Source organism: Bombus bifarius, unplaced genomic scaffold (assembly GCF_011952205.1).
Source record: "Bombus bifarius isolate JDL3187 unplaced genomic scaffold, Bbif_JDL3187 scf7180000007992, whole genome shotgun sequence".
Taxonomy (NCBI): domain Eukaryota; kingdom Metazoa; phylum Arthropoda; class Insecta; order Hymenoptera; family Apidae; genus Bombus; species Bombus bifarius.
Genome location: NW_022884373.1, coordinates 3,529,393 through 3,546,516, shown reverse-complemented (window position 1 = coordinate 3,546,516; position 17,124 = coordinate 3,529,393). Strand labels below are relative to the sequence as shown.

Here is a 17,124-nt window from a genome sequence, read left to right as displayed (position 1 = left end):
AATAATTCCCAAGGTAAACCGAAGGAAAAGAATCTACGACTCTGAAATTTATTTTAACCACGTTCAATAAAGATCGACGAAGAAAGCGCGCGATATCCCTCGTGAGCGTAGAGATTACTAACGGAGCAGAAAATACGGAAAACTCGGTGACCCGTGCGTAACGTGTTAACTTGCACAATTTCGATGGTAGAAAAAAAATAGGACACCCAGAAGAAACAAGGTCCCAGGTTTTCCACGAAAACAAACGAAATCGGGTAGCGACTTTCTACGATTATTCACGCCACTGAATCATAACCGGCTCGTTAGAATGGAAGGAAAACCGTCTGACCATTAGGAATACGTATTAACCTTTTCGCGGTTCGTATTGCCAGACGTAGTGGTAAACAGAGAATAAAGAAACAGAGATACGAAAGTAGAACATGTAAGTATGTACATGCACAATTAAAACACAATGGAGGAATGTATGAATACAAATGAATAATAAATAATCTCGTTTTAATTACTCAAGGATTATCTCGTATTTAGTTTCACTGTGACAATAATTTTAATCTGTCGACGAGTTTTGGCTGAACTGAGGGATCACTCAGAATAACACGAGCTACGTAATTAATTTATTTGCTGACTCAACCACTTAAAATTGCAATGCTCAAGTTTATACTATTATACTATTGTTCTGTTCACGCTAATAGAATAATACTAGGGTCTTTACAATAATCGATAATTACGCAACATGTAAAGTACACTAAGAAATATATAAAATCTCTAAACTGTCGTACTTGCTAGAATTTTTAAAACAAACGTTTCCTTAGCCTTATTTAAACATTTATGTTCATAGAACTATGAATTTGCATGAAGTAGCTACGAAGTAACTACGAGCCTCTCTTTAGCTTTTATTTAATCAATTATGAATCTGCATAAAGATCCGCGATCTAGTAACGATCTACTTCCATAAATTTGTTCTAATTGCAAGTCGTCACTGGAACATCGTGTATCACATAATATATTTATATTCTCTATGAAGCAGAAAGGATGGTCCCGATTGTGGTGGTCGAGCAGGAAATCACGGAGGTCACACGGGGTTATGTCTCCCGTGGGCTTGGCATAGAATCGAGGAACAGAGTGAGAGTTGGTGTACGCGAAGGATGTCCTCGAACGCTCGTTTTATGCGTCCTAGACGACCTCACAGTCGAAAATAACCATTTCGATGGTCGCGTCTACGTATACCCACGCCTTTTCTCGCCCATTGTGCGCTTTCCCGTTCAGTATCGCCGCGTGCTTGCGCAATCCCGGAAGCGGCGCTGCCTTTCGTTTCTCCCGTGGAACCAATAATCCGAACGTTCTTGGCCAATGTTCTCTGCGAATTTGTTCCGTATGAATCAGTATATTCGCCAGAAGAACATAGCCTGTGATTCGTAAGAAATAAGGAAGGATCTAGACCCGTTAGATTCGAAACTACTCAAACTTTCGAAATGCGTAATAAGTGTACGAGACAAAGAAGTGGAAACTTCAACGAATGCAAAGAATTAATTAACGTTGGCAAATGACAGCGATTTCACGATAAAAATTTATCAGAAAGCAGATATTTTTTATGAAATGTCCATTGAAGTTTCTAGGCTGACTGGTCCAGAGAGAAACGTGTTTTTAATTCGATTTATAGTTAAGTTAATAGTATACTTTGGATAATCGAGAACTTTTGTATGGGACAATAAGCGGTACCTGGGAAGGGCTGCAAGAGTTCTGCCGAGTTTGAATAGATTAAGCCGGAAGTGTACGGGTATGGGTCTAGGGAAGGAGAGTATAGGAGTACTGCAAGTGACAAGTTCGCTAACTAAATCGCCCCCCTCTACAGCGTAACTGTAAAGGATTGTATACGAGAACAGCTCGGTTTTAAACACGAAATTCAATTAGAATAAAAATCACCATTAACGTCACACGTTGTCGCGTACAAAAGAGCTTTGCGGCAAAATTCGTTAGGAAATGTTTTTAACAAGGCTACAGAGAAGAGTGAAATAGAAACGACACACAGGCGATGTTCGCGTAATAAATGCATTAGGATCGTCGATATTAGCGACGATATCTTTATGTAACCGAGGACGAGTGATGTCACTTTCGCATATTCACAATGGCTACGCGATGCCACGGATGCGAATTGCCGGTTGCTGCTTCTTCGTCCTCGTTAGTAAAATACTATCGATTACCGTAGACCCCATAAAGGAAGGGTTAAACATTCCCGAAGACTAACTAGGAATTATCTAGCCGCGTCAATTTTCCTCGAAGATGCTTTCGCACTAGGAGACGATGCGGAAAAGTGAAAGCAATTTCTTCCTCGAGAAATTAACAAGATCGAGCGACTGTACAGAGTTTAAGCAGCTTTCCTATCGACTCAAATTGCCATGAATTTACAGATCGACGTCTTACAAAAATGATTTACAAAGATCTTACGAGACTCGATGTACGAATTTTTATGCTTCTACTAATTTATTACATTTATTATTATCTGTACAATTTATTTGTTCATTGTAAAATTTGTATTAGGAAGAAAATCGAAATGGAAGGTAGATAACGACCATGGTCGTATGAAAGAGGTACATGCGTGTGGATATTTTTAAGCAATAGCGTACATTCGATTTAAGAATCGTATTCGGTGAAGACACCGCCGAATCAACATGCATTGGCGAGGAATTTATAGAATTCCGGTACGAGCTAGCGCGAAGGCCAGGAGAGACTGTTAAAGATCAAACTGAGGTGAGCGTAAACAGGAAAACAGGTTTCGCGGATCACTTTGGCGCGGTCTCGTTTACTAATTATCGCGTTATTACAAATGGCGCGGTGTAGCGAACGATTCGCGTGTATACGAGCCGATTCCAAAGCAAACTACTGGCTGAAGATGCGCTCGATACGCACGCCGAGTCGTGATGTAACTCGAGATAGAACCAACACACAACTTCCTTTTTGTGAGAAACAAATCCGCGTTTCAAGCGCCTGTTCTTTACATAAAAGGATTCTCACTGTTAATACTTCGAGATTTTGTTTCTTCTTGTTATCGAAAATACATTAGATATATCTGTATTACATAATGATTTTTCATTCATTTCTGTTTCACAAGATTACGATAGATCATTCTGTTAGGTTCGAAAAAGTATCGAAATGAATGAAACTGAACAAAGAAGGACGATAACAGAGAGGATACAATGGTAGTCGTAGAAGAATGTATTGACGTGCTACTTACTCGTCGACATAGCTCGTTTTGTTCAGGCAGCGAGGCCTGAGCACGGTTCAAATAAAGGACATCTGAAACCAAAAAATGAAAGGAAGATTGGTACAAGGCAAACATAAAGAAACAGAAAATCGTTGACATTTTATGTTCGTTCCCTTCGCAATTTCTTCTTAAAAATATTCATTTAAAGGAGATTTCGATTGATTTTTTGGTGCTCTGTACCTTAAAATCGATCTTTCTAATATGTCTCGACAATTTATTCAAGCATCGTTTGTTAGCGTATGAAATATCGCGTATAGAATATATTATTATCCTAAATTAACGTATTATATCATTTTGTATGTGAATTATATTTACAGCGAAATTATTCGACGAAGAAAACTAATTGAAATCAGCAATTCTACGTTTCTCTCAACACAGTCTGATCACTGCTTGCTCTATTTTATATTATTCGATCGAAAGGAGCGCGGAGGTATCGAGCACGCGATCATTTCGCCGCTAGACAGCCAAGATGGAAAGAAGACCAGCTTTCAGCTAACTACTTTCGATTGTCAATCGTCGTCGGTGGCCACGTTGTCGAGGTGAAAATCGGCGTTAGAAGCTAAAGGCAGAAACTTTCAAATCTCCATTCCACCCAGGCACTCGCCACTTTTCACTGGTTACTTTTCACTCGGCCGCGGCATGATTCACTTTCCTCCGGTGGGCGTTCCGCCGCGAAAAAGCCGTAAGAACCGCGTGGAAAGGGGCGAAACAGATCATGAAAGTCCGCCGTAACTCTGGCCAGCATCAATGTTTTTCCGTTCTGTCTCCTATACGGAGTACGCAGGTATTTACGTTGCAAATAAATACGAGTTGGTCTTTCTTTGCAGTCGAGTAAATCCGGATCATGGCATTAATACCTTTTTATAACGAGTTCTGCTTTTAACGTTACGACTAGCAAGTAAACGGTTTTCGATTTATTTGTGCCATTCTTAAGCGTGCAATGTCTTCCGATAAAATTAATTTTAACTTTTATCGAAATAGAAAGCTATCTTATAAATACGTATATATCTGTTTATTTTCGTTGCACCACTTTAATTAATACTATTTATCTCTGTACGTAGTATATTTAGGAACTGTATCGCTGTTTCGTTGCCCTATTCTTTATTTCTATAAAACTTCGCAAACTGAGATTGGAGGGATAAATACGTTTTGTATTCGAGTTTTACTTTGAAAATCCTCCGGATCAAAATTTCCTGCGATAAATCTCTCACTCTGTATATTCAATTTCAGTTTAAAAATACGTGGGGTCGAAATGGTGGGTCGACTCTCTCACACACACAGTGAGAAAGCTTCCTTTATATTTCAATTGTCCATAAATGCATAAACATCCGCGGTCCATTCGTTGCTTCGATTCTTTCTTCACTGCCATGGTGCCATTTTAAACAGACAGTCCAAGGATGAGTCCACACCCAGCCTTACATTCTATACGCCAGACCAAACAATGCATTCCAGTTCCCAGGCTTGGAAAGCCTTCGTGTGTATTCATTTCATTTTTTGATAGCCGTTATCGACCTCATAGAGCACGGTCGAGGGCAAAGGGTGAAGGCAACGAGGGAAAGGAGGCACAGATGGAATGGTAGAGTAGCCACAAGAGGGTTCTGAAACAGGATAGAAAGAGAGAGAAAGACCTGAATACTGTGTGTGTGGTACCGGATGAGGAGAAGGTCTAGAAGAGGAGGGAGGGGGACGTTCGGGGGGACGATTTGGACAGCGACGTCCCTGAGCCACTTGCCACAGTAGGTCAGCTCTCTTCACCTCACTTTGCCTCGTTTTTTTTTTTTTTCTTTTCTTTTCGAGCCATCGTTTCACACACAACTCGAGGAGGATCTTCGGTCGTCGCTCGACCGACGATACCTTTCGTTTCGATTCTTCCTTTCCGCCCCCAAGTTTCACTTGGTTCACCTTTTGTCCCCTCTTTGTCGGTATGTTTTCGTTTTAATTTAAGCAGCTACACTGTCGGCTGTAAGTACCAGGACGCGTATATGTTACGATTATTTCGATACATTCACGGATTTTACTCTATTGATATTCTACTCTAATGGTATTTTGCGTTATAAGGTACATAGGATACGAATGAATTTTTGGATTTATGATAAGATAATTGAAAGAATACAAAGAGTGTAAAGCGTTCGATTTATGTTAACGCCACGAAACGTTCAAATACTTGTGACCAGCAGTGTATGTTTACATCTTCGTACAATAAAGACGCCATTTTTGTGGAAATAAAATGGTACAAAATTTGATTGAAATTTTTCAGCGTTTCCCACGCGAAGACGACTACGAGCTTGTTTTCGTATCGCCGCTTTATATGTTTGGAAGCGAATATATTATTATGCAAAGTTTTATGAGCAGTCGATCAACTACTACTCTTTTCGTTTTCACTCATATACGATGGATGTGGAAGTTCTCAAAAGATAATCTATTTTTCAGAGATTCATGTGTCGTAACGTGATGATATAGGGCATCGTGAATTTTATGATAAATTCTAAAGAATACCGTTTATGACATAATGTCCCTTCGCCAATTTTTTAATTTATAACTTTCGTCGGTGAAAGACATCTTAAAAATATCCGTTGATATTTAACGCAAACTCGATACTTTTCACTGCCCTTATTTTTTCATTATTTTGTATCGTTTCTATCGCACGAGGACCAGAGCATGTTCGAGGAATTTAAAAAATAGAAGGAAGAAGAAGAAAACTGTTTCAATAGCCGATTAAAGTGTATCAGTTCCCGATATCGAAAAATTCTTCGAGATATTGAGTTCCAGTGGAAATATCGGTGATATTTTTCATTGAGAAATTATTATCAGGATCCGTTGGTGGAAAGCAAGCCTGTATAGCCTCGTATGCGACAACGCCTGACTATCGTTCCACGTATTTGCATGTAATGTTCTTACCCTAGGTAGAAACAGCTACGCGTCTTAATCGAGCCAACTCCGTAGAAACCGTCAGCACGTGTACAGGGCACTGAATACGGACAAAGGCTGTTGAACGTACTTGCTTGCTTACTTTGACGACTGGTGTGTCGCACGTGGGACGCTAGCCTTCGGGGATAACATCCGTTTACTACGAATATAGAAAATATACTTCCTGCACTCGCGCTTTCGTAATTTATTACAAAACCGCATCGTTTTTCATTGGCCGTCAAAGTGTTGCACTTTCGACCTATCAATTTAATCTATTTATGGGATACAAACTTTTACGATTATGCAACTAAAAATGAACAAAGACAATATTTCAGTATAATTCGTTTTTGGTCTTTGCAGATATGAATATGTATATATATATGATACGATATATTTGTAATATAAATCAAACGACACGTAAAAAGAATACAAGCATTTTTCCATTTCTCGAAATAGCATTGTCTTTTCCCCGGGAAAGTAATAAGACTAGAGAACAATAACATTTCTGGACACGTTGAAATTATTAAGCACTACGTTCCTATTACAGGGTAATCGAAATTCTGTCCGTGTAACACATGTTCCAACGGAGCGAGCTGACTGCTCGATTATACCGGCTAATTCGATTACTTCGACGAGCTCGAACACACTCGATCTACTCGAGAACTACATTTTATTAACCTTACACCACGCTAACAATTGTACCAGACAGAATAAAGAGAGAAAAAGAAAGGGAAGGGAAAACGAAAATATCAAATTTTTCTTATCAAATTAAATTACATTGATCAGCTATCGTAATTGGAATTCTATCTAATAATTTTTAAGTATTTCGAATTATTCAAGCAACTCCAACTGATCGTGGATCTTCAACCAGGAGAAAGAGAAAAATAGAAAGGAAAGAAAGGAAATAACAACTTAAACGTGCGTCGACGTGTGTCAGTGACGTTTGTTAGTTATGTTAACATCGTCCATAAATCGATCAGAACCGTAGGTGTTACCGAACATACGAGAAAACCAGCCGTCAGGCTATTGGAGCAGAACCACAACGAGATTCCTGCTCTATCCGCGTATTAAAGCGTCGCCGTTCTTGCATGGACGAAACTGCACGGCTCGTGATCGTTTCCAGGTTGTGGAACCGGTACGCTCTACTCCTGAAATTCTTCCACGCGAATCGGCCGGCCCTTTAAATCTCCGTTCCACTTGGAATTTCTGTTCGAGCTCTTACTGGAACCGAGCGTACGTGATAAAGAATCGAATTTTGTAAAGCAAAGGATATTCTATATCCGTGTATGTGTGCGTGATTTCATTTCCTATTTCTATTGAATATTTGTTCGCCTGTAAATATAGAACTTGGATGCGAATCCGATACGAGTCTCCTGTCTACATGTTCTAAATTTTACGAATCGATATCGTTGTCCTCGACGTCCCTGTAGCCGTCCTCCGTTTCTATAGAAGACAGACTCGAAGTATACGAGAACGAACGATTAACATTCAACAATTTCATCCGAACAGATGACAGAAATCTCTTACTTCCGTGAAAACACAAATATTGTACAGTTGCAATCTACGATCGGAACGCTCCTTTTGCCTACGACGGATAAATTCATTTTCTCAAATTTACAATTTTCTTTTCTCCGACTCTACCTGTTTAATTTCGAGTAAAAACGTTAAAATTGTCTAAGATATAACTATCATCCTTGCAAAAGGTTGATTATAAGATAATTTCGTTATATTTTGATTTTTCTAGCACTTTTTCTATTATTCAATATCCTTTGAAGTAGATCATCGTCTTTTAAAAATTAGATAACAGCAACAGATTGATCGATACATTCGAGCTAAACTTATATAAAATACATTGTGAAGAATTGGAAAGAAATTCAACTATACCTAGATTTGATATCGATCGACATGTTACACGTGACAGATGGAAAATACTTAATTCAACGTGTCAGTCTTTGTCGTAGTAGGTACGGAGGAAGTGGAAGGTTTAAATTTCCAAGAGAAGCTCAATTAAACTCGAACTTTCGCAAACTGCTATATCTCAGCGTAATCGAATGGTTCGATATCGCCGTCCTCGACATCTTGGTGGTTGTCCCTTTCCCAGACGTTTATTAGTCCGCGAACGGAGAACTTATCGTTAACCTCGATCCTCCTGAGCCACGATGTTAATACCCACTCCCACTTGTCTAACTGTACTACTAGGTCGACCAGGTGGCATCCAGACACTCGATCGATTAGAAAGATATCAATCCGAGAACAATCGCCTCCATGCATCTCGATTTTCCCTGAGAAAATTGTTTACAGATGAAGTAGGTAAGTACAAAGAAGGCGAAGCTCGTCTTTCTTCGATACTTCGAAACTTTCTTTAAAAATTTGCCAATTATTATAACCGTTAGCGAGAGTAGTGATTCTTGCTAGTTCTTTAACCAGTTAGTAACTAGAGTTATCAGATCAATAAAAATAACTAACTTCTAATTTATTATACAAATTCTAGGAAAATTTAGTAGCTAGAGAATTGAATTTTTAGTAATTTGAACGAACTTTTGTAAAATACAGGGATAAAACCTGGCTTATCTTTCTTACATGTCTTTTCATATATTTTTTATCTTGATGGAAAAATCTTTCGGAACAATATTCTCTGGTACTATACTTTGATCGTTCTCTGATCTAATATCAATAATGGACGAAGTTTGGTTCGACTGATCTGTTTAGGGATTGGCGAATATTAAAATTAAAAGGACGTAGTGCAAATAACTATCCGCCCTAATAAGCCCTATATAATTATAAATTTGTCGTCCAGTTCGCCGTTGGAGATCGCTATATACGGGCAGGTTGTCGCTCAAGAATTCTCAAGGGACGTATATAACATCGATCTTATCGTTGTTACGCCAAAATTGGCCTTCGTTAACATTATCAAGTTAAGAGAGGCCGGCCAAACTGGTTTCTCATAAATCTTCCCGATTACAGGCTCGTATGCGCTTCGATTAAATTAACATTCAACTTCGCGCGAGTCATCGACGAACGATAATCTTTGGCGCCAAAATGAACGATCCGACCAATCATCGTCACCCGATTATCATATTTCTGACATTATATTTCTCTTTTCTGATACTGTGTGTGTGCTTTGCTTTTGTTTATCGAAGAGGGCTTCGCGCTGTATACTTTCTTCGTTAGATTGAGGCCAATCTTCGCTCGTTAGATCGAGGCCAATCTTTAACTGCGTGACCGAGCTCGATGTGTCTTGATGATGGTTAACCCTTTGATTGCGAACAGCGCCTATAGGCCCTCCATGAAAGTTATCCTTGTGTACTAATAGCGGTGTTTGGCGCGGGGTGTTAATTTATTTAGCAACACGTCGGATGTAGGATGATGTAGCGTAGAAGGATTTAATGCATGGTGAAGTAGAATGGGATTAGGTGACGTAGGACAGCGTATAGGGAGACGTCACGCGAATAGACGATGGTTAACAGTACGCAAAGTGGCATAAGATAATGTGGAGTTTAGCGTAATAGGTAGCTATTATACAACGAAGAATAGTAAAATGCGATGTATTGTAGTGCAACGAAGCATACAGCAACGTAAGATAATGCAACCTACCGTAGTGTAACGCACTATCATACGACTTAGTGTAATACAATGTCGTGCAACGTAACGTAGTGCAATGCAACGTATCGTAGCGTAACATTGTGTGGTATGTAATTAATAGAGTAACCTAGTCCACCAAATGTTGCTACATAGCATAATGAAACGTAGCATAGTGTACCATACCGTACGATACAATACGAGCATAGTTAAATATAGTTCAATGCGACATAGCATAATGTAACGTAGCATAGCGTAAGTTTTTTTAAACTTTCATTTTATATCGATAAATATGATGTTTACGTAATTTTATAAACGCGCTTTTCGGTGTAGTAAATTAGATTCGACTTGTCGATTATGTAATTTCTGTCGTAATTTCTCAATGGTGTAATCTAAAGTTTAATTCCAGGTCGAATATGTGCTTTAATACCGTGCTCTTGCAAAAGACTGCCAACTTTTTTAGCGAGAGAGTTAATCATCGGTACGCATGACGTGTATACGAGCGAAGTTCTGATGAACTTTTTGCATCCTCGAGTTTCACCCTCGATGGCGATCAAGTTCCACATGAGATACATTCAACAAGAGAATATGTATCGATACACAAATTCTTATGTTACACGAGGTAAAGAGAAATCCCTCATTAACCTCAAACCTAATTTAACTCGAATCATTTTCAAAATATTTCACAGAAATGTTCGTTTCGAAAGTTCTCCGAATTCCTCTTCAAACGAAACTTCCATACCAACTATCTCTGATAATAATCTATTAATTTAAACGTAAACTTTTGCAATATAGAAATAAATTTTCTAGAGAAATTGCTCGTTAATATAGACACCGAACGTTTATACAAATTCATATTTTTATTAATATAACCGAAGAAATAAATTTGTTTCGCTGGTTAGATATCGCAACGATTACTTTACTTTCGATATTTTGTATATTCTTACGCATTGTGTCCATTCTCTACATTCTTGTACATTTAAATTTTCACTCGTCAAAATGAAATAATAAAATTATTGGAATAATACTAAGTAATAATAAGTAATTAAAATAATGAAACAAACGTCATGCTCTATTAATGATACAGCAAATATATAGGTAACCAAGGTAACAAAGCTTGTCGAAAGGCAAGTTGTCCATCGAACGACTCGATGAAATCCACGAAGAATGCGTCACTCGAAACGATATTACCAACCCATCGGGTTAATTGAACCATAACAAATTTCTCGAGGAAAGCCAAGGCTCTCACTTTCTCATGTTTTTGCTTGGCGACCGTGTAACAGGAGAATCGAATCGACCGGTACAGTTTCGAGCGAGGAAGAGAAGCATGGGATCCTGGGGACACGTTCATCCCTGGTCCCGCATTTCGGATCCTGTGACGATCCGCCTCTGTGGGTGGTAGATGGAATAAGAACGAGGGAAGAACCCCTCGTTCTTCGTCGACCTCCGCTTCGTTCTCCTCGTTCAGACCTAACCATTGTACGTACGATATACTATTATACACTACGGTTCAAAAGTATTTGGATATTTGGTTATTTTTCACAGGATGCAATTTAGTGTAATTACGGACAAGAGGATTTACGATGATTTTCATTGCTTATGATTAACGCTAGGATTATTTATCGACGATTGAACGTACAAAACTTGCACCGGATGGTAGCTGTATGAGAAGATAACACAAAAGGAACAGACTTTTATTCGTGTTTTTGAACAATAACGAAGAATTGCCGTCAAAATAAACCGATTTAAATCTGTAAAGTTACTAGAGAGAATTGTAAAATAAATCAATAAGCAATCTGAGTATTCCGATAATTTTAATGTTACCTAAAGCAGAATTCACGTTGTATTCGCGTATTGATAGAGTATACAGAATATTATCGTGTGCTAAAATTTATCTTCGAAAGGTAACCTCGAAGCAAGTAATAGTTGAAGCTCGTTAAACTGATAATTTATATAGTTCAGATAGTCAGGTAATTTCAAATAACTAAAATTTAATATTGTTTCCGTAAACAGACAGTAAATGATTAATTCCCTCTTGATTTATACAATTCGGTAAAACTAACAATCTCTTGCTATATAAATCGATCGACGTACGGATTACTTGTGAGGGGTATTGTACGTATGGATCCGGTTTTAGTCGTTGCACGAGGATGCTGATCGAAGAAGAGGGTGGCAAATGTGTCCTGAAACCATCTGGGATTTCATTGTTGCCAATCCATCGACGACTCATTTTCCTCGACACTTTTCGAGGAAAAGTGGAACGGCTCTAGAGGTAAAGTGAAACCGACTTTCCAGTATTCTTCTGCGCGGCAGTTTTCTTCTTTGGGTGGGAACTTTCGAATGGAAACGAATTCGGTTGTTTGGACAAAGTGTGAATACGTGTATTATAGACGAGTCGTTGTAATTTGTTTGAATCGTAAATTAAAATTATACTAATTATATAGAATCGTTGCAAGTATCGAATATTTCATGAATTGTGAAAAGAAAATTTCGCTTTTATCGATTATTAATATTCACGCGTATTAACACGTGTATTAACACGTGTATTATTTTGAAAGAACACAACACACGATACCAACCTATATTTATCTTTTGTTACGTGCCTACCGGCTTGATCAGGGTTGTTTTATAACCATAATGATTCTTATTATTTAACTAGGAGACATAATAGTCGACTAATGAATATAAATATAAATCTAGTGAATACATATACGTATATAAATGTTGCGCAAGTTTTGACTTCGTCCTTGCCAAAACGGTATCTTACGTTCCCTCGCGAGATTAATTAATTTTCATGCCAGGTCATGAATCAAGTTTGATTTATTTCTATACTGAAACTGTATCGATTACATTTAGAAAGTTGATTCGAACAGACATGAAACGTGTCGAACCATTAAAACAGAAATGAAACGTAATTTAAGGTGTTAAATTATAGTTGTACACGCTACTAACAGAACAGATGTAAACCTTTTGGTATCTGACAATTTCGAACAGTCTACGGGAGCCCTATTCATTCACAGTCAATCGATGGTTTATATAATCATTCCATTACTCATAACCGACTATTACGTACAACCTATTGAAGGCTATGTACGAAACGCTACAATGATCGTAACTACGTAGACAAAATTATATAACTTGCAATACGAACGATAGAATGACGAAACGAAAACTAAGAACACAAGCTTGCATCTTTTCGTCTAAAGAAGAATTCTTTACAGAAGGACTTTGAAAATTCTATTTCTTTCTTCGGTTAGAGTCTCGATTAGAATCTCGATCAGAGTCACAATTTTTGAAGATTTCTATACGCCAAAGGATTTGTCAGATCTTTTTTTAAAAGCCACTATGTTTCAAAGAACAGATAGATATCATTCTGTGCGTACGAATATCGCAACCTAGAGACAATACGTAATATATCACGTATTTTGCATATTTTCATATTTTATATGCACATATCTATCGTGCAATAAATGTCACGCGTTTCTTCCATATTTAACATCCATAAACATCAGAAGCTGAACAATAAAATTACCGGCTGCAAAATACTTAACAAACTTATTCAAAAAAACTCACCTCTCGCAGAAAGACGATGAAACGCGTCAAATGAAAATCTTTCAAACGATCGTTCCATCCTTTCCGTGATCTCTCCGATTTTCCTTTGATTATCGCTTGGGAACACTGATTGACTTTCTTTCTCTCTCACGTGTGAGAATGAATGAATGAATCAGAGTGATTCCCAACCGCCCTTGGAGATCTAGTAAAATGAGGCGAGGGCGAGGGCAAAGACTGGAGGGTTCGATGTCGTTGGCAAAAGGGCAGCCAAAAGAATCGAGACGTACCTATCTCGGAGGGGCCAGAGAACAGCTCAGGCTGCGAGGGTTTACGTGCTTTGGTCAATGGGTTCCTACTATAACGGTGTGCACTACCCTTCGACGATTCTTATTTCGTCCTCATTGTCCCCGACAGCATATGCCAGCCCTTTATTCCAGCTCCACGGCTTCTCTCGTAGGACAAACAAGTCTGCGCATTATCGACCTTCCACAGACCAGAATATCTATTACGCGAAGACGCGTACATCGGAGCTTTATCCAAAATGCTCGAATCGTTTTGTGTCAGTAAAATCTTTTACGTCTCTTTTACAATACGGGTGGTTAGGATAGGTATTGTGAGAAATAGGTAAACAGACGAAAAATTGATTGGCGGGAAATTCTTGGTGAACTTTTCGTTTCTTTTATATCTTGAGAGATTTTAAAATTTTTAACGCGTTTCGTTCGATGGGATTTAAAGGAATTTTACTTTACATTATAGACTCTCGTTGGTGAAATAGAGCAAATATCGTAACTTTTTCTTAGGTTAAACGACACACGTATTTTTGACCGTACTTTTGTGATTTGTAATATCTCAGTGCCGAGGGATTTTCATATCTTTCTACGCGAAGCAATTTCGTTGAATATCTTCTTCTGGATCGTTACGTGTTCTTTTCGTGCTACTTTTGTTCTCCTAATTTACCTCTAGGGATCAGAGCAGATGGATATTTTTTGATCAAACATCAAAACAAGAAGAAGGAGAAAAATTCTGCGAAGAAATAATATCGTTGACGAGGGAAGTTTGATAACAGTGATCGAAGGAAACAATATCCAAGGAATCTGTGCTAAAAGTTCGTTAGACGCGACTCGTTCTCTCGCTGGTAGGCTCGTCGAGTGGGTAGCGAGCTGAGCGGCCAGGCTTTCCAACGATATTTCTGGTGGTAACTATGCCAGGGACTGCCGGGTAAGTAGTCACTATAATACGGCTTGAATCGAGTAAAAGTACATGGGTAACCTCGTGAGCGGGTTCACCATGTCGCTTTCACTCCCCGTGCCGCAATATTATCCGTCCGTTCGAGGACCAGCCTCCTCGCGCGGGCAATCCTAGATGCCGAGAACCATTACGCCGCTGGCGATCGTCGTCCGACGATTCGATGACGATTCAAAGAACGTAAATCACTAGGCCAGCTGGTGAGGACCTGATGATATTTGCGGAACACGAATCATTTATAGAGACGAGAGTGATGGCTTGCGTCGCTTTAGCGTGGTTTCTTCAGATTCGATCATGAGCCTCGACAAAAGGTCGTGGTTGAGAGGATCGTAGAATGTAACGAGAAACGTGGAAATAGGATTTTACCATGGCGCGTGTTCTCGTTTCCTTTCTATTTTAATTCTTTTTATTTTATTCGCTTGTTCTTGCTTGACGACTTTTTACTTCCATCGCAGACCCGTTTAATTAAATCTACTACTTGTGTAAGAAGAGTTTCAGATGAGTGTAGAAAGCTTCGGGAAACTGTTTAGTAAATTTTAATCCCGCGGTAATAAACTTTAGAGTTTACTATCGCGAAAGAAGTTTATCACGTGTCCAATTGAATTTTCAATTTTGCTAATAAAAAAAGATAGATACGAAATATAGCCGTATTAGCTTGCCGCGATATTTCGAAATTTCAAATAACGAGAGCTTCAAAGCACTCGTATTCCATCGTCAGCGTTCAACGTCAAAGGTACGAGCATTAAACTGCTTCGATGCTCCTCCATTCTTCTCTATTTTCGAATATTCGGCTCCTAAGCGTCTTTCTCAAAAGAACACATGCTGTGGTGCCCCGACAGAAGCTACCAATAGCACGAGACTAACCTTCTTTTTATTCTCTCTACATCGTATCGATGATCCAGATTGGTCGCCGTCTTGACGAGCCCATCAATCTGCTCGTAGACACATCTTTTTAGAAGGACAAGCTCGCGAATATCTCTGGTATTTCGTCTATTCGAATTTCCCTTTACATGGTCGAAAACCTTTACTCGAATTGTAAAATGTCAAGCAATAAAAATGTATTTATTCCTAAATTTCATTTTTACCACTCTTCGTATATTTGCGTTACAGGTGCAAAAATTTCCAATGATAAAACAACAAATATCTATCGATTCTTCTTCTCGTTCCTCGCAATTTTTTTATTTTATTCGTTCATTCGTCGCTAAAAGAATTCAGGCTTCCACGTGATCGCCTTCGCTGTGGATTGTTAAAGAAGAGGAGTGAAAAGGATAATGAAAAGGTGAGAGATTCAGAGAGGAAGGGAAAAGAAAGACAGCAGAGATTGGTGGTGCAAAAACCGGCGGAGGCAGAGAAATAGATAGTCGAGACAGTCCATTAAGCAGCGAGTGCAATCCTGGACGAACAATCGAAATCCATGCTAATCGTCGAGTGTAGTAAAATGTAGCCAGACGTGGTTGAAATAGACGCGAGAGCGAGAAAGTTGCGAGCCTAGGAGAAGTCGCCTTTGTTTCTCGCCATTATCGCATTAAACGGAGGACCTTTCTCAAGGACCATCGCCGACATTATTCCTGGAAACCGATTATTTCAATCTTTTTAGTTATACAAGGGAATAGAACCCACCGTTTTTTCAGATCGCTGAATCACACCGATTGTTTGCTACGTGACAGTAACTCTTGGAATTTTTGTCACATATAGCGAGAAACATAATTGAATTAACAATACGTTTTCTATAAATCATTTTATATAGACATTAACGTCGAAACGAACTATATATATGTCGGAGATGAAAGGACATCGGGGCCTCTCTTTTGGAATGTTGGAGAAAACTCCAATACCCTAGTCCAGAATCTACTATACTACTACTATTTACTATACTACTATTTACTATAGCTACACTTAAGTAATAAAACTAAGAAATAGTTGTAATGTTCTAATTCGATTATGGGTGTTCAAGGTTTATGACGATGGGCTTGGGCTCGAAGTGACATAACGAGTCACTGAACGTAGTACACGGGAGGGACGTGTACCTAACAGGTATGGAATAATTATATAGCTTTCCTTAAAATCAAAGATTGACCCGAGAGGTGGGGAGAGGACTATATAAGGGCAGTTCCACTTGGACTGAGGTAGAGTCCATTCAGAGGAGTACTACTTGCACGTAGAGTGAAACCAGGATCGTGTATCACATCGCATTCGTCGTCCCGTTGATCGTGGATTCGTTATCGAACCTGAATTCATTGTCATCGACATCTCGACCATCCGATCGCCGCTGTTACTTCTTGTAATAATTCTCTTGTAATAATCACATTTGTACTAATAAATATCAGCTATAACCACGATGGCAAATTCGAGTGAAGGTTCGTCAAACGCTCAAAATTCCAACATTAATCCGCATATAAATATATAAGAAATAAAGATACAATATTGATTAATTTCGTATATTTGCAACTAACCCAAATAATTTTATAACGAAAAATTTGGTAACAAGAAATACAGAAAAATTCTATTTCATCGATAAATCTTTATGCCTGTAACAAATACATCGTAATATTCCAAATCACCCCTTACCATACATTTCTTAA

General features: G+C 38.6%; 1 protein-coding gene across 4 annotated transcripts in view; it reads right to left on the bottom strand.

Moving 5' to 3' along the window:
- Nucleotides 1-17,124, bottom strand: part of LOC117205705 (origin recognition complex subunit 2) — a 113,043-nt gene that overhangs the window by 44,050 nt on the left and 51,869 nt on the right. For 3 of the 4 annotated variants that reach the window (XR_004487274.1, XR_004487277.1, XR_004487275.1), the window contains exon 11: nucleotides 3,230-3,291. The gene's annotated coding sequence lies outside the window, so the exon portion shown is untranslated. Of the gene's footprint in view, nucleotides 1-1,335; nucleotides 1,355-3,229; nucleotides 3,292-17,124 lie in introns of those variants that run through there. The other variant, XR_004487276.1, reaches the window with a different exon arrangement.